Consider the following 8,555-nt stretch of genomic DNA (forward strand, 5'->3'; position numbering starts at 1 on the left):
TCATGACCTGAGCCGTAGCCCAACGTTCAACCAACTGAGCCGCCCAGGTGCCCCCAGATCTTTTTTTTTTTTAATTTTTTTAACGTTTATTTATTTTTGAGACAGAGAGAGACAGAGCATGAACAAGGGAGGATCAGAGAGAGAGGGAGACACAGAATCTGAAACAGGCTCCAGGCTCTGAGCGGTCAGCACAGAGCCCGACGCGGGGCTCGAACTCACGGACTGTGAGATCATGACCCGGAGCCGAAGTCGGACACTTAACCGACTGAGCTGCCCAGGTGCCCCCAGATCTTTTTAAAGAAGATGCAGCTTGACCTCACCTCCCCCAGCCCCACCGTTCACTGGGCTTTACACGTTAGCGGTGAACGGAGTCGTTGGGCTATTTGCTTTCCTTCAGCTCTATCTTTGTGGCTATCTGTGGATGTGGCTCATTCTCATCGCAAGGTGGTAAGTGCCCCGTCATTTGGACCCTGCTCATCCTGATGGGCACGTAAGCGAAGATCCCATTCAACGCTCCCATGTCCTCATGGGGGAGAGGGGATACTCCCGGTGGGAAGTCACCTTTAAATATATTAAAGGGGAGTTTGGGGTTTGTTTGTTTGTTTGCTTGTTTTTTCTAATTTGAACGCAAAGGTCTCCAGAGACACCGCTGGGGCTACATTATCAGTTCTCCAAGAAAAGATCTCTTTGTCCATGAACTCACTCTCTTCTTCTTTCAGTCACTCAACCACCAATTGTTGAGCAGCTACCCTGGGTCAGGGATTGCACTGGGTGCTGGGAACCAGAGTGAGCCAAACCCCGGAGGTTCGTAGAGACCCCAGCGTCGGGCGTGCCTGGGGGCTCTACATTTGTGCAGATGACAGAGCAGGTGCTGCCCAGATAATTTTGCCTCGTGGAGATGGCGGAGTGGGGGCCATCTGGGTATTCTGACCTAGGCACCTCCAACCTGGAGAAATGAAAGAGCCCATCACAGCCAGTCCACCTGTTTATAGCTTTCCTAAAACATGAGCGGTCCCACTGAAACAGACCCTCTCCTTCCCCCCTCCCCAAGTGTCCCAAGTGTTAGAACTGGCCGGGTCCCTGGATTTGGAGGACCCGTACTCCACACGGTGCGGGACCCTGCCTGCCAACTGCTCTGACCTGAACTGTTAGTTCTGTCCAGTCAGAGGGTCAAATCCAGTAAACCCAGGGTATTTTCATGCATTGAGTATCCTGAGGAGTCTGCTATTGCCAGACTGTGTGAGGGACACTGTGGTTATATCAGTGACTCAGACTGACCCTGTTTTTCCCCAAGGAAGACCCATAAGAGGAATACCATAATGCAGTGATGGGACCAGCGGGAGGACAGGGGCCATGGGAGCACGGAAGAGGCCCCAACCTGGTCTTGGAGGGCCAGGAGAATCCCCAGACCGGGATGGGAAAGACAAAGTAGACAGACCAGGATGGTTAATTTGGGCAACTTGGCTAGCTAAGGGATGCCCAGAGAGCTGGTGCAAGCATTATGTCTGGGTGTGTCTGTCAGGGTCTTTCTGGAAGATGTTAGCATTTGCACTGGTAGACTGAGTAGAGCAGATGGCCCTCCCCAGTGTGTCCAGGCATCACCCACCCGTCCCCACCCGCCCAATGGGCACCCAGGTAGAAAGAAAAACAGAAGAAGGGTGACTTCATTCTCTCTCTGCTTGAGCTGACATCTCTCTTCTCTTGCCCTCAGACATCACTCATGGTTCCTGGTCTTTCAAAGTCAGATCGGGACTTATACCAAGTCCTATGATAATAAATGTCCTCTCGGACACATCCTTTTCGTTCTGTTTCTCTGGAGATCCCTGACTAACACATAGGCCAAGGTGGAAGTCCCAGCTTGAGCACAGGGCCAGAGCAAGGGAGACCAGGCCTCTGCAAGGATCTGAAAGCATTTCAGGGGTAGGGACCAAAGGAACAGGGGCAGAAGCTAGCCCAGAGGAGGCGGAACTCATCCCAAACTCTGGTCTCAATTTAGGGCAGAAAGGTCTCCGGAAAGGCAGACAAGCCAAGAAGGGGCATGAGCCACTTCTCAGCCCTTTCCCTGGGCAAGGAGTTCTCTCTTGGGCACGGTGATGGCCTACAGGGGACTCGTCGGCTCTTGCAGCTTTCAAATCTCTCCGCCCACTGACAGGAGCCAGGGACTGGGACGGAGGGGGGGGCACAGGGTACCCCATCAGCTCCCAGGCGGAGAGCGCCAGCGTGCTCGGCAAATGTGTGCCCACAAACCTCAACACCCGGGCTTATTTATTAGGCCATTTCAGGTGCTGGCCCATTTGGTGACCTGACATGGAGCCTGTCTTTCTGCACAGCTGGCGGGGGACCGATTGGCAGGTGGTGGGGCAGAGACCCAGGACTGCAGACAATGGAGGCTTTAATCCCAGGTCTGATGCCAAGTCTGGGATAAAGGATGGCTCTACTCAACTCACACTCTCACCCAACAAACCAGTGAGATGGCGTGAGGTCTGAGGGCCCCGGACACCTTGGTGTCTGTCCCCCTACTCCCGTGCTTGATGGGGCTACTGGAAACCACAGGGGCAGGTTGTCAACGGTGCAGCCCTGTTCTAGCTGTGTTAGTGGCTCCAACGCCAGCCTCACACTGGCTTTCAGATGATTTTCACGTCTCTGTCTCCCTTGGGGTGTGCCTATGGGAGAAAAGATAGGGTGATTTAACGTCAGGGCGCAAGTTATCATTTAAGGTGAAATTTCCACCATAACTGTACCCAGTCCTGCTGGATATAATAATCCAAGCTTACGGGGAACAGCCTTTCTCCCCAAGGACAAAAGAGCCCTCGGTCCGCGGTGGGGCTTGGTGAAGGGCTCAGCCGCCAAACTCAAAGAAATAGTTCCCGGCTGACTGCAAGCTTTTGTCTTGCTTATTGTTCTGTTTCGAAGCCTGGGAAGACAGAAGGAAGTCCCAGAAATACCCTCAAACCCTGGGGGCCTGGTGAGGGGAACCTGTCCACATGCCTTGCAAACCCCACCTTGACCGGCTGGGATGAAGTCCCGCCCCAGGATGGAGTCAGAACCTCCTCCAGGGACGGTTGTACCTGCTGGCGTGGTTTCACCTTTGCGGGCCTCTCTCATTGCCACGATCCCTTTCCTCCACCTGCGAGACAGAAATTCCCTCTTCCTCACCTTCTCCCTTGGGCTGCCCAGGGGAAGACCTGGGCCCCAAGCCAGGAGCCTCCCCAGGCTTCAAGGGATCCTCATCCAAGCAAAATGCCTTCTTTTTCTTGGGGAAGCTCCATTTCGTGAAGTGAAGGGGGGCAGGGGTTGATCTGGGTGGCACTGTGACCCCTAAGCGGGAGCCTGGGGATTGCAGGACCCCAAATCCAATACTCAGAGGGGACTCTGCAGTGGACATGACTGCTGGGAGAGACCCCGGGGCCCAACAAGCCGGGGGGGGGGGGGGGGGAGCAGGGTGAGGGCAGTTTGTCAAGACCACAGGGCCGCCCGGGCAGCCTTCCCGCATGGTTAGCAAGGTTTGCACCCCATTCATGATGACCACACAGGGGTACACACCCAGAATACCCCAGACAAGTGGCTGTAGCAAGGGGACAGAAAGAGGGCTGATGATTGCCTTAGTAATCTGTACAAGTGTAGCTCTTAACTTCCTGGTAAGGAAAGGGAAAGAAAAAAAAAAAAAAAAAAAAGGAAAACTGTGGTATGCAGCTCTTATTGTCTAATAAAAGAAAATATTCTTCAGGGAATTTTTTTTTTTCCTGGCAACAAATTCTTGGAAGAATTTATGTGACAGAACGCTCCAGGGGAACATCCTTGGGCTGGGAGGGAGGCCACCGAGTCTGAAGGGCCTTGGAAATTCCAGTCATGCACATGGCAGGGGGGGCTGGGATGCCATGCTGGTCCAAGGGTTGGAAGGTTGATCACAGGATGTTGCTCAGAAGGAGGGAGGGAGCTGAAAGATGTCCCCGGGGATTTGAGGTGGAGGCCAGGGGCTGTGACAAAGACCATGTACCACATCACCTCACTGTCACATCCTGCCTCGGTGAAAAGTCCGGCATCTACCCTGAGGGACAACAGTAAAGGGGGAGCCGGGAATGTGGGGGCTTGCTCCCTGGTTCTCTTCATGTTCTGGGGCAAGAAAGAGAGGGAGACAGGGGGGAAGGAGGGGAGGGGGGGAGGCCAAAAGAAATCTGGGAGGATGGGGGCGTCTGGGTGGCTCAGTGGGCAAAGTATCCGACTTCAGGTCACCATCTCGTAGTTCATGAGTTCGAGCCCCACGTCAGGCTCTGGGCTGACAGCTCAGAGCCTGGAGCCTGCTTCGGATTCTGTGTCTCCCTCTCTTTCTCTGCCCCTCCCCTGCTCATGCTCTGTCTCTACAAAAATAGATACACGTCAAAAAAAAAAAAAAAGAAAGAAAGAAATCCGGGAGGATAGAGAACAGGACAGAGGTGAATGAGGCATAGATCAGGGTAAGAGGCAAAGCCAAGGCCGTGATTAGGAGTTCTGCCTTCGCTGCTGTCTGGCTTCAGGCCTCACGAAGTAAATCCTGACCACCAGGGAGCCCATGGGAAGTTGGCCAAGTGGGCCTCAGGAGGTGACTTCCATGATAGTGGTGGTCTAGGAGGCTCCAAGTTGCCATGCTGGCAGAGTGAAGGAAGACAAGAGCATTCTGGCAAAGGACTCTGTAAAGGGGTCTGTGAACGGCCGGGGACAAAGTCCTGGAGAGAGGTGAGATTCGTCGAAGCTATGAGTGCTTCTGGCCCACGGACCTGCCCTCATTTCTTCAACAAACCCACCGCACACGGAGTAAAGTCAGACAAGCTTGCGGGGAAGAGAGGAGAGAAATATCAGCAGATCGAAGGGTGAGTTAAATGCCTGGGAGACAGAGGGTTCAAGGACTGTCTGTCCCATGAATCAGAAAGGAGGGGGCCGCATCTCGGGGTTGCACCCTGAAGGCTGCAGCGAGGACCCCACCGTGAGGATTCTGCCTGGCTTCTCTGCTACTCAACTTCTCCAGCCGCCAGTGGAACTCAAGGGTGCTCCCCCAGGGGCCCCCCAGGATTCTGAGCGTCTTGGTCCCCGAGTGGGACCTTCCATCTGGGCATTGAATGGGTGTGGGGGGAGCTCAGTCTGCACAACTTGAAGTAAGCCCACCTTCCACCCCAAACTCACATCCCCCGGGGGCTGTGAGTCAGCTCCCTGCACCGGGGTAAATCATACCAACAGCCTCCACAGAGCCCTTACTGTCTACACAGCTGTCTACACAGCCCAGCCAGCTGCCCAGGACTCGAGAGGACTCAGCGTGGCTGAGACCCATCCCAAAGACGCAAAGCCTCTTCAGGAAGCGGAAAGGCATCTTAAAAGATGCCTGATCGAAGGCATCTCCTTCTGAGTTTTCAGAAGGAGTTTTCTACCCAAAACCAACCAACCAAATTGCAAGCATCACTTGTAAACGGCGAAGGAATCGATGCCTTGCTCACATTTTGAGCGAATTATAAAATCTCTTACCCTGGGTCTTCCCCATTCTCCTGTACCCTCCTCCTTCTGTACTGAGTTTGTAAAAAAAAAAAAAAACCCAAAAAAAAACAAAAAAAAAAACCTATAAATTTGGAACTTGATTTAAAGTTTTAAATAGATGCCCTGCCGTCTGTTACTTAAGCACGAGTAACAAAGTAATTGTTCTATGTTTTTGTTTATAAAGTTTTACAGACACGTCCACGTTGTCATCAGAAAAACAAAAACAAAAAAAAAAAATGTTTCAGTTCTCCTCGAAACGGCATCATTTTATAGAAACTTCTGAATCTTCGCCAAAAGGCCCCAGGGCTTGGGTTTGCCGTTGGTGGCTGCAGCTGAGCGTTGTCCTTGAAGCGGCCGTGACTCAGCTCATTCAAAATAGACTTGAGTGTAGTTCTCCCCTTCAAAGATTCAAAACTCATCCCTGGCACACACCCTGTGACTGTCGTGTTACCTCCGTAACATCTGCTCAGTGATGTCCCAATTCTACTGACTCACGGGGGAACCACAGGCTGCAAATGGCCACAGAGCTCACACATACGGAGTGGGCCGCACGTCACCTGCTGCGTGACTCAGCAGCCAACAGATGCCACCACGGAAGAGCAGAAGAAAGACAGAAGGCCGGCGCGTGCACGAGGAAACACAATGACGTGTTTATCTCACGATTCCGGTGCATGCGTCTCGTCGGGTGTGGACCGCCGGGGTCTCCGATCAAGTGGGTTGAGATAGAAACGGTTGTCTCTTTGGGCAGCAGAGGTCCAGGCTGGTCTGGAAAAGGAGAGGCAGCTGTGTGTCCCTCTTGAGTCCCTGGCCAGGGTCCGTGGGCTGCTCGGGGCCTTCTTCTGCCCAAGAAAGACCCTCTGTGCAGGCGCTGAGCACCCCCACGCTTACGTCTGCTCCTGCCGCCGGCACCAGGGTCACTTGGGACGGTGCCAAAAGGGAAGTCTGGGCCAGGAACCTCACCAATTGTTCTGTGCCCGCTCTCGGCCCTTCCCGTGATCCTGCTCTGCCGACGCTCCTGCTCCCCGCTTCGGAAACAAACAGCCCACAGGGTGAGCGAATGGGAAGCCTGCCCTCCCAGGATCCATGGCGAAGCCGAACCGAGGGCGACAGGCGCTGGTGCGTCTGGAAGGCCAGGGCCACCCGAGCTCCGGGGACCTCTGTCTGTGTGTCCTCGTGACCAGTTAGGAGAGGAAGCACATTCGGCACAGCTTATCTTTTGAATACACCCGAGGGGACTGTCAGTATGATCACCAGGCCCGTGTGACGGATGGGGAGGCCCAGTCTTCCAGAGGGTCACTTTCTGAGAATGAGGGGGGCTGCCTTTTGGGGAAGGGTGGGGAGCCCAGGCGTCTGGTGTGTGCCAGGCCCAGCAGACTCCCTGGAAGCTCTGGAGAGGGCCTGGTCTGGAGGGAGAGCAAGAGGCTTATGGCTCAGGGGCAGGCGACGTGGACAAGGCTGGGAAATCAGGCCAGGCCCTCCAGAAGTAAGCTTTTGCACTGAGCTTTGAAAGTCGACTCTGAAGCTCCCCAGTTTGAGTTCTTTTTCTTCTCTCCCTTCCTCAATTTCAGGGTTTCCTCCCCTGGTCCTTCAGCAGCCCAGGGACTCAGCATTGTTCTCGGATATCTAAAGCCTCCTGTTCTCTGTCCCCCCTGGGTCTCCCTCCTTTGCAACATCTCTCTCTCTCTCTCTCTCTCTCTCTCTCCCTCTGCAGCAACATCTTGTGTCTCCTCACTGAGAGGACTTGCCTCCTAGGGCTCCCATGCTTCGTTATTGGGATCAAAACCTCAAAGAATCAGATGAGTGACCATTTCTGGAAAAAAATGTGCTAAAATAAAAAAATAAAACAAATATACAATTTTAGGACAACGAAGGCACCTTGAATCTAGGTTCAGAGCTTCTGAATGCGTTAGCCTCTGGCCCGTGTACACAATAATATTTCTCCACATCCACATTGAGCTTCCTAGCAACAAGCGAGAAACGAGCCCTCTGATCAGCCCCTCATTCGGGAGGATCTTTCTTGAGCCTGACCTACTTTTTTGAGAATCTAACGAGAGCCATGGATTCCTGCCTCCACCCCATAAAACGCACCTATCTGAATACATCTCAAACCCAGCATTCATTTTCAGAGGTTTCAGATTCCTCCTGGAACTCGTTCATAAAAATCCAACTCTACCTTCCGATGACACGCAACTAATTGTGAGTCTAAGGACCCCATACTGTAATCTCCTTCTTTAAATGGGTCCTCTTCCATGGGGTCTCTCCTAAACCACCAGCTGGAAATCCTCTCTCCTTCACTGGGTCTCTCTCCTCCCTCTGTGAGGTCAAGGCCGTGGGTTTTCAGTGCCTCTTGCCATGGCACCTGGACATAGGGTCAACATTGCGGGTCTGTTCTTTAATACCCTGAACACTGGGGTGTCTCCCACCCGGATGTTAAAGCAGGTTGAACAGTATACAACTTGGCTGAATATGTTTGCTTATTGGATAGGAAATGTAACAGAACTGGGAAAAGGGAAACTGATAAAACTCTGTGTAAGGGGATACCAAAAAGAGTCAGAGGTTTTTTCTTTTAATGTTTCATTTATTTTTGAGAGAGAGAAAGCAGAAACAAGGGAGGGGCAGAGAAAGAGGGAGACTGAGGATCCAAAGTGGGCTCTGTGCTGACCGCAGAAATCCCAATGAGGGATTTGAACTCACAAAGCATGAGATCATGACCCGAGCCGAAGTTGGACATTTAACCAACTGAGCCACCCATGTGCCCCAAGAGTGAGAGGTTTTTGTTTTGTTTTGTTTTTTAAAGTCTATTTGTTTTTTGAGAGAAAGAGAGAGAGACAGAGCTCAAGCAGGGAAAGGGCAGAGAGAGAGAGGGAAACACAGAATCTGAAGCAGGTTCCGGTCTCGGAGCTGTCAGCACAGAGCCCAACGTGGGGTTTGAACCCATGAGCTGTGAGATCGTGACCTGAGCTGAAGTCGGGCGCTTAACCCACTGAGCCACCCAGGCACCCCAAGAGTGAGAGTTTTTAATCTGTGAAAGTGGTGGCTGACAGGGGGCATAT

Source organism: Prionailurus viverrinus, chromosome A3 (assembly GCF_022837055.1).
Source record: "Prionailurus viverrinus isolate Anna chromosome A3, UM_Priviv_1.0, whole genome shotgun sequence".
NCBI lineage: Eukaryota > Metazoa > Chordata > Mammalia > Carnivora > Felidae > Prionailurus > Prionailurus viverrinus.